Source organism: Nicotiana tabacum, chromosome 1, assembly GCF_000715075.1.
Source record: "Nicotiana tabacum cultivar K326 chromosome 1, ASM71507v2, whole genome shotgun sequence".
In the NCBI taxonomy this organism is placed as follows: Eukaryota; Viridiplantae; Streptophyta; class Magnoliopsida; order Solanales; family Solanaceae; genus Nicotiana; species Nicotiana tabacum.
In genome coordinates, this window is record NC_134080.1 from 67,150,408 (window position 1) to 67,160,291 (window position 9,884).

Consider the following 9,884-nt stretch of genomic DNA (forward strand, 5'->3'; position numbering starts at 1 on the left):
TCAACGCTGAAATCTGCAATAATGACACGTATTGCACGCCCTGGTGGCCCATAGCCGCTCGCAAAGATGTCGAAGGAAGAAAGAGTTCAGAACCGTTTCTTATCGCTTTGCGTCGCCCTTACTCTAAAAACGCGGTGACTATCTGTGTACGGTAAATTTGGGGGGCCGGATTCCCCGACATAGGGCTATCTCGCGGTCATGACCTTCTAGGCTCGAATATAAGGTCAAGACTCACCCTCGGGGTTCGCCTCAAACTGATCCAGAAAGTGTTGCATTTCGACTAATATAACAGGCTATAACAAGCAAGGGGGAAATTCCTGAATCACAGGACTCGACCTGACAAAGGCCGGCCTATCCAGAGCCTGTGCTGAGGCATCACATCAAGCCATCCCATCTCCGTACTTTATGTTTGGTCTTCACACGTTTATGATCGAGTCTCGCCTCCTATATAAAAGGGGCTCTCCCTACCTTATAAAGCAGGTTGCTCCATTTCTCCACAAGTGCAATAATATATTTCTCTCTCTTTTCTTCTAAGTCATTTGTTCTTATTTCCCGAGGCCACCTCGCATCTATTGTTTTCTTATTTGTTCTGCCCATCTAGCTATACATTGTCCATAAAGAGCCTTACTTAATCATATTTCTGCTTGTTATCCCTTCCCGGACTGTCCTCGATAGCTTGATCTCGGCTCAAGCCTCGACCTCGAGGCCTCCATCGATCTACTCTGCGCTCGGGCAACAGGCCCCTTCGGTTTGCTTACTGCTTCGTCTTAGCTCATATCTTATCTTTACACTTAGAATTTCTAGCATCGACTGCCCTAAAAACTAGCTCAGGAATAGATCACGTATTTTTAGAATCCCATTTATAAATTTAATTGTTGTTACCATTTTCATGGTAAACATGCATTCAAATTCTCTTCACTCACTTGCTCATCAACTATAGGAACATCATCATTTTGCACTTCAACCTCACCACTCATAACTTCATTTTGCTTGGAGGTATTCACATCACCACCTCGACTGCTTCTAGTGATCACCGCCATTGCATGCCTGGTATTGTTCCCACCCTTCGGGTTTACTACCTTATCACTAGGTAGAGCCCCCTTAGGGCGAGTGTTCAAAGATTGCGAAATCTGGCCAAGTTGAACCTCCAAGTTTCGGATTGAAGTATTATGGGATGCCAACTGGGCATCAGAGTCGACATTCTTTTTTATCATTTGTTCAAACATCATATCGATCCTTCCCATCTTATTGTTTGACGAGCTAGGACCTTGGGACAGAAATGGAGGCGGGTTATTTGGTTGTTGATATATCGGAGGTCTTGAAAGCCTTGCCCCCGATTACCTTGATTGCTATTATTCCAACCCCCTTGGTTGTTGTTACCTCCCCAATTGTTGTTGTTGCCTCCAGTTGCCCTGGTTGTTCTGGTTGCCCCAATTCTGATTGTTGTTCTCCCAATTGCTATTTCCCTGTTGGTTTTGATTCCCTTAGTTTCCTTGGGATCTCCACTGTTGTTGTTGGTTAGGAGCATTGCCCCTTTGTCCTTGGTAATTGTTCCCATATTGGACTTCCTCACTTTGTTCATCATACCTATCATCTTGGTTGAAACCACCATTACCCTACTCATATTGATCCGGACTACCTTGACCTTGTTGATCTCTTTGTCGCCTCTTGTTGACCAACATGTTGACACCTTCCAAAGCATTTACTTGTCTCGGTGCTTGAACTTGTTACAATTGAGCTTTTGCCAATTGGTTCATTATTGTAGTTAACTCTACTATTGCCTGGCCATGGTCGTGGAGCTCTTTGTGCAGGTGAACGACAGTGGGATCACCCTGTGGCATATTAGCTCGACTTTGCCAAGCTGAGGAAGTATCTGCCATCTCATCCAAGATCTCACACGCCTTAGTATAAGGTTTGTTTATAAAATTTCCCCCTGCTAGCTGGTTTACTACACACTGATTGGTCGTGTTAATGCCACGGTAGAATGATTGTTGGATCATTGTTTCGGTCATGTCATTGTTCGGACATTCTTTCACCATTGTCTGATATCTCTCCTAGATCTCATGAAGTGGTTCATTAGGTTCCTGTTTGAAGGCCAAAATCTCATCCCTCAATATCGACATATGTCCTGGTGAGAAAAATTTAGCTATAAACTTGTCCGCCAACTCATCCCACGTAGTGATGGAATGGTTGGGAAGCCTTTCGAGCCAGTCCAAAGCTTCCCCTCTAAGTGAAAAAGGGAACAATCTCAATCTCAATGCATCCTCCAATACATTTGTCTGTTTGCTTTCCCAGCAGGTATCCACAAAGCCTTTAAGATGTTTATATGCATTCCGATGGGGAGCGCATGTGAAGTACCCTCGCTGCTCCAATAAAGTCAACATCACATTTGTAATTTGGAAATTGCCTTCCTGGATCCAGGGTGGAACAATTGTACTTGTGTATCCTTCATTTGGAAGCACCCGAGGAGCGACTCTTGGAGGAGCTGGGGGAGGGTCTGGAATGTTTTCATTGTCCTGGCGTCCTTTTCTTTGTCCTTGAGGTACTAGAGGCACCTCATCTTCACCATTATCATCTACCTCCTCCACCGGGAGAACATTTCCAAGAATAACATTGTTAGCCATGTTGTACCTGAATCAATTGGCTCATACAAATTAGTAAAACAGAAGGAAAGAAAAACAAGACACAAAACTAGTCAGATAGATAGCTAAAACAGTTTAGCTCCCCGACAATGGTGCCAAAAAGTGATCGACTCCAACCCTATACCACTATAGAATGACAAGAGTGGTCGATGCAGCTTTTATCCAAAAGATCGGGATCGAATCCACAGAGAGCTAATATTGGTTTGGAATTGGGTTTCTATCTAATCTAGCTATGTGCGATGTTCTTAATTACACTTCTAATCATGCTTTGTTTTGATTATTATTCTACTTTTAATCACTAATGAAGAATGAAAATAAGCTAAATATGATATTTTTGTAAAGTTTTCTCAATTGGTATAAAGGCACTAGGGAAGTGACTTACACCTAGTGGGTATCTAACGGGGTCTAAAACTTAGGGCAAACTTGTTATGATTGAGATCATGATATAACCATTGCACATAGTTACTCACTCTATACCTCTCGGTAGTTTGAGTGACTTTGCCCTAATTGGCTTTCTCAAGCCCAAATGGGTGTTTACACAATGCAAGCAAAATTGGCTCAAGTCGGGTATTACTATCTCTAGGTTTAACCCTTTAATTGGGGCTATCAATCTCTTGAATGCACCCCAATTCCTTGTTAGCCTGAATTTCCTAGACTTAGTCTCTCTTTATCAACAAGAGACTAAGTCACAAAGGCACAAATCAGTATTTGCAACCACCAATTTAACAATTAAAGCATAAATCAAGCTAAATATCATTAACCCATAAACATTTAAGCCCTAAAATTGAAGACCCATTAAATACCCACACTAGGGTTGGGTCACAATCCTAGCTAGTGGGTTTAGCTACTCATAATCAAAGAAGAAATCAAAGATAGAGATGAAATATAAGCCATAGAAAGTAATTACAAGATTAAAATCTAAGATTAATTGCTAAAGAAGTTCTAAAATTACTCAAAAATGCTAAAAACGGCTGTTCATGTGCTCTATTAAATAACAGGTGACCTAAAAATCTGAAAAAGAACTATTTATACATAGCTAAATTTTCCGGATAAAATTGCCCCTACGGAGGTTCCGCTGACGGCGAAAAATGAGCCGCCTCAGCGCTTGGACTACCGCGGCCGCGCAAAAGCAAGCGCGGACTGCAATTCTTCTCTTCTGAGTTGGTTCTAAACTTGAGTCCGCTGGGAGCGGAAAAACAACTACCTCAGCACTCCTTCAACCGCGGCCGTGAGATATGGTTGCGGAACGCGCCTTTCAATTTAAGCTCCCAACTAATGGTCTCTGATTCTTCATTCCGCTGAGGGCGACAACTTGACCGCGACCGCGTCAGATACACCGCTGCCGCGCAATTTCACCACGGGCAGTGGTAACTTGTTAAGCCCAAAATACAACTCTCTGAACCCTGCCACCGCTGAGAGCATAATCAAGACCGCCTCAGCGGTGGACCCTCCGCGTCTATTTCTTTGCTGTCAGCACCCTTTTGACTCAACTTTGAACTTGTGCAGGTTTCACTCCTTTATGAGCTGGTTTTGACTTTCTTGTCTCTTTTTGACCAAACAATGCAAACAAGCATAATAAGTTAGCTTTCGGGAATACTTGTACGCACTTTTAATCCAAAACCTAAGCAAAAGGGAGCATAAAATAAGTTAGAATCCCTAGTTATCAATTATAAAAGTGGATTTCCCACATCAACTAAATAATCTTCGGCTAGTCAGTGTGTGTAATGTCCTAAATAAATTTTTTTAAAAGATCTTTAATGAAAGGTCGACTCGAAATCTTCCTAAAGACATATCCCACAATAAATCAAGGTTCAATAAGAAAGGTTGATCTCCAAAAGAATATTACTAGCACAGAAAATTATTAAAGACAAAGAACCCACAGAAAATCGGCAATGTTGTAATGAAACTTGGTATAACAAAGGCGTATAATAGGATGACATGGCCATACCTGTGTAAGAAATGAGAAGATTGTTAGAAGATTGATCTAATCTAACATTCATACATATCTCAAATAACTGGTATTCATTAATTGTGAATGGGCAAAGCATGGTTTTGTCAAGTCGCAAAATAGTTTGCGACAAAGAGACCGATTATCTCTTCCTTATATGGTTTCAATAATGATGAATGAGATCCGGCAAAGGAGAAGATATGTTGGCTTTCACATGAATAGACATGGACCGCATGTCAACCGCATAGCATTTACAGATGACATATTTCTTTACATCAGTGGAAATTGGAGAACTTTGAAGATGAAAGTGAGAACACTGGCCAAGTATGAGAGAATCTCAGGGCAAAAAGTGAACAAAACCAAGAGTTATGTGATTTTAGTTCTATAAGTGTCTATTAATTTAATTGACAAGGTCACGAAATACACTGGCATGCAACCGAAAAAGTTTCCAGTTAAATATCTAGATTGTCCACTATTGTTGTAAGACGAAAAATAGCTTACTTGTTGGAGCTAATTAACAAGTGCCAATCAAGATTAGAGGATGGAAGACAATCTTCTTGTCACTAGGGGCAAAATAATTCTGATAAAGTATGTATTGTAGGGCGTCCCCACTCATATGATGTCAACAATGCATTCTTCTATAGGAGTATCAAAATCATATAGAGAAGATCTTGATCAGTTTCTTTTGGAGGGAAACAAATGAAAATGTGAGATATTGTTAGACCTTATGGGAGTTCCTATGTTACCCATACCAAGAAGGTGGAGCCCCAATTTAGAAGATACATGACACATATAAGGCTTTCACAATTAAATCTTGGTGGAATATCTGAAAGTGTTACTCATATAGAGGGACTTCATGATAGCAAAGTATGGTAGACGAGCACACCTCCCAGTTACTTAATGGCACACAAGGTAATTACATCACTTAAAAATATTTTACAAGATTAAGTTAGAGGCAGAAAATGAGAATAGTATGAATACCTATAGATGAGACTCTATCTTTTTGGTATGACAACCGGGCAGGAAAGGGTGCTTTAATAAGACACCTAGGGGAAGATCAATACCAAAAGATGTGTCTCTAACTAATTTCTATAAAAGTGAATATTGAAAAATGGAGTCCTTGGACATAGATATACCAAACTCTGTTAAAGATGAGGTCTTGCAGCAAAGTATTCAACTCATGCCACGAGTATCAGATAAAGTGATCCAGACATCAAATGATAGTGGCTCTTTCGGGATAGAAGAAAGAATAGTCCTTAGTGCACTCTAAAATTTGACATAAACAAATACCATTCAAGATGATATTTATAACTTGGAGGGCGATTCACAATATAATACCGACAAATAAGAAAATGTGTCAAATTTGTTTATAACCTGGTGGTTAGATGTCATTGTTGCTCTCCTCCTACTTCTGAACTGTTGATTAGATGTCATTGTTGCTCTCCTCCTACTTCTGAACTGTTGATAATCTATTTGGCTCTAGTAGCTTTGACCAAGCCATTTAAACAAGATTGCTGGTTTGTTTGGTATCAAATCTGGATAGATATTAGGGGCGAATACTACTGCAATAGTGGAGCCACAAAAAGTTAACACAATATCCTCCTATATAGTCAAGATACCTTTCATTATCACATGAGAATTATGGAGGTCAAAATGTGTGGTAAGGTATGGCTCTAAGCCTCTATCATTACACAAATCAATGATACTGATATCCTAAACACTCTTTTGATTAGTAGAGCAAATATTTGGCAAACTATATTTGTAATACTCATAAAAACATATGCAATACCTAGTAGAGCTTCCAATGAATCACAGGTCCTATAAGATAATGAGATGGACCAAGCCACATTCATACTATTATAAGTTGAACACGTATGAGAGCTGTCAAGGGGGACAATTGTGGAGACAAAGGAATAACAAGGGATGTCAATGGCGAATTTCATTCTGCTTTACTCCTTATTTCTTAGACCATGGGCTAGCAACTAGGCTGAGAGTAAGTCCATGCTCTTCGGATTGCGACAATGTGAAATATATGGCAGGAGCAACATTATTGAAGAGGCAAATTCAATAATTCTTGCAACTAGTGCTAATGGATGGGTTATTACTTCATATAGGATGATACAAATTGTGGAGGAAATTAAACAGATTATAGAAAGGAAGAGTCCTAAAAATGTTTCAACGACAAGTAGATGTAAATCACCTGGTTTATTTTTCAGCTTGGCCAGATAAGTTGGACACTGCTTCTTATGATGCCCGGGCTGCTTGTAGTGATAACACTTGCCCTTAGCCTTTTTCACACCAGCAGTCGCGCCACCAACAGAGGGTTTTTGAGCCTTTTTCTTTTTTTTTGCCCGCCTCTCGGCTTAGAAGAAGAACCTGCCTCAAAATTCAATACCACGGGAGGAGCTTGAGACTTGATAATAGTCTCTGCCGACTGCAGCTCATTCAACAATTTCGCAAGGGACAAATCCATTTTGTTCATGTTATAATTCAGGCGAAATTGCTGAAAACTGTCAGGCAAAGTCTGCAGGATCATTTCAACCTACGTGTCCTTATCAATGTTAGCTCCAAGGACCTCCAGTTCATTCAGAAGACTCATCATCTTCAGAACATGGTCCCTGACCGATGAACCTTCAACCATTTTGGTATTCAGAAGGGCTTTCATGGCAGTCTGCTTAGCCGCACGAATCTGATCTCCGAACATTTCTTTGAGATTTTCCAGAATGTCATAAGCAGACTCCATCGACTGATGCTGATGTTGCAGAACATTCGACATGGATGCCAAAATGTAACACCGCGCCATCTCATCAACATGTTGCGCCATCTCAGGTCATCCGAATGGTAGATCAACACATGTTGGGTATACTGATTCGGATTTCCAATCAGACAGAGATTCTAGAAAGTCTACCTCAGGTAATGTGTTTACTCTTGGAGGTGGAGCCATAAGTTGGAGGAGTATCAAGCAAACTTGTGTTGCTGATTCCACCATGGAAGCCGAATATGTGGCAGCCTCTGAGGCAGCCAAAGAGGCAGTTTGGCTCGGTAACTTCCTGAGAGAGTTGGGTGTGGTTCCTTCGATTCAAGCGCCAATTACGCTTTACTGTGATAATAGTGGTGCGGTTGCAAATTCAAAGGAGCCACGAAGCCATAAGAGGGCAAAGCACATTGAGCGTAAATATCATTTAATTCGTGATATAGTGCAGAGAGGGGATGTAGTGGTCACCAAGATTGCGTCAGAGAACAACTTGGCAGATCCGTTTACTAAGAGCTTACCACAGAAGACTTTTGATAAGCATGTAGAAGGAATGAGTGTCAAAATTGTAGACGCATGGTTATTAGTCTAAGTGGGAGATTGTTAGAATATACTATAAGCCATGCATATTGTTATAGTATACTTTATGAACAATTATTTATTTACTTGTTTAAATTCAATAAAGTTTCATTTTAAATAGATCATGTGTTGGTTTGTGCGTCCATTGCTTACATAGTAGATGATTTAGTGTATAGAGTTTAGCTTATACACGGAAGATTAAATCATCGGTTCTTGTAAGACATAAAAGTTAATGTTCACAATCTAATGATGGAATTGGACAAATCATCGGAATGATTGTAGCACAAGATTAAATATAATTTATCTTGATTATGGGAATGGTTTAATTCCAACTTCTTGTGCTAGTACATTTTGTATGTATTGAACGGATCAAGTAGAGATGAGTATTTTATACTGACTTTATAAAATAATTTCTCTAGTCCATTTAATGTACTTATACTCTTAATCCTGATATAATTATTATTAGCTGTGTATGTCACTTGTTGTTTTGATTTATTAAAAGGTGAGATTCTTTCGCGAGTCAATAAGCCTGGTAAATTGGATAACAATGATATACATTGGCGAAGTAATAATTAGTTGATGGAATCTATGTCTCGATTTTGGGATTGATGATACTCCTTTATGAAAGCTTATAAGTTTTCATGTGTAAACCCGGCCGGTGGATTTTGTATCCGACACATGAAATAAGTTAAGTGTAAGTCTAAAGGAAGTAATCAATAAATTAAATAGTCAGTAATTTAATTTGATTGATTAGTATCTGAATCTTAACATGAGGAGTTAAATAAGGTTTTATGGAAGAATTTTGAAATTGAACTAAGGAGTGCAATTACGAATTTTTAGTGGAATAATTCGTAATTTATTATGATGGAAATTAGTTTCAGAATTTCGAAATTAATATCATAATAGGAAGCCTTGTTAATTAAATTCTGTGGTCCCTACTGTGCCTAAATAATAGAAAATAGTGGAAACTGTTACTTAGTGGGAAAGAAAACGTGGAAACCGTCCCTTAGTGGGAGAAGGAAACCTAACAGGTTTTGAAAACGGTTTTGACCTAAAAACGCAGCTATATATATGGATATAAGGGCTGGACGTTTTTTGACATGATTCTGACTGCGGTTTCTACTAGAATTTTGCCCACCCAAAATTCTCTATTTTCGGTTATTGTTTGGGTAACACAGTAGAAGACTGTGGAAATCTGCTGGTGTGTTTTCAACCGAGGAACTGGAGAACGACATAGATTTGTTGTGTTTACGCTTCAAGAGGTAATCCTAAAATCTCCATACATACTAGTTGTTTAGATTACACGTGAATAAGATTCTGTTATTGCTTCTACTGTGGTATATATTCCTACAACTCTGACAGTCCAACATTGCTAAAGCGAGGAAAAAAAGCAGAAGATAGACTAGCGTCACTCAGTCACACTCGTCAACAATAGCTTCTTGTTACCAACTTTGACTAGCTGCCAAGATTGGTTATAGGCTTAATCCAACTAGACAAATGAGAAGTGCTTCTATCAGAATAAGACAACTGTAGGCATCAAAATTTTGCTTTGATCCATGTTGACTGTATAGATTGAATTATTCTTTGTTCAGCAACAAGTAGCATAGACAAAATAATTTAGACGATGATATGCCATGCTTCTCTAACAGTAAGAGGGAGTACGCTACCTCAATATATATTTATTTTCATACCAGTAACAAAAAAAAGTTGAATGCCAAAACATTTATGCAATTTAAAAACTACTTCCAAATAAAATAGCTTCAGAAAGATATGAAATTAGTTGGAAAAATGAAGAAGAAAGGAGAAAAAACTTTCTTCGCCAACTTCACAAGTTACAAGAGCCCAACTAATAAATACAATTTCTCAATTGATTTGATATTAGTGCTTGATCAAAAGTGGAAGACTATTGTGATGATTGACGCTCGAAGGAGGGAGAAGATTCGGAAGAAAAAGGCACCACCTT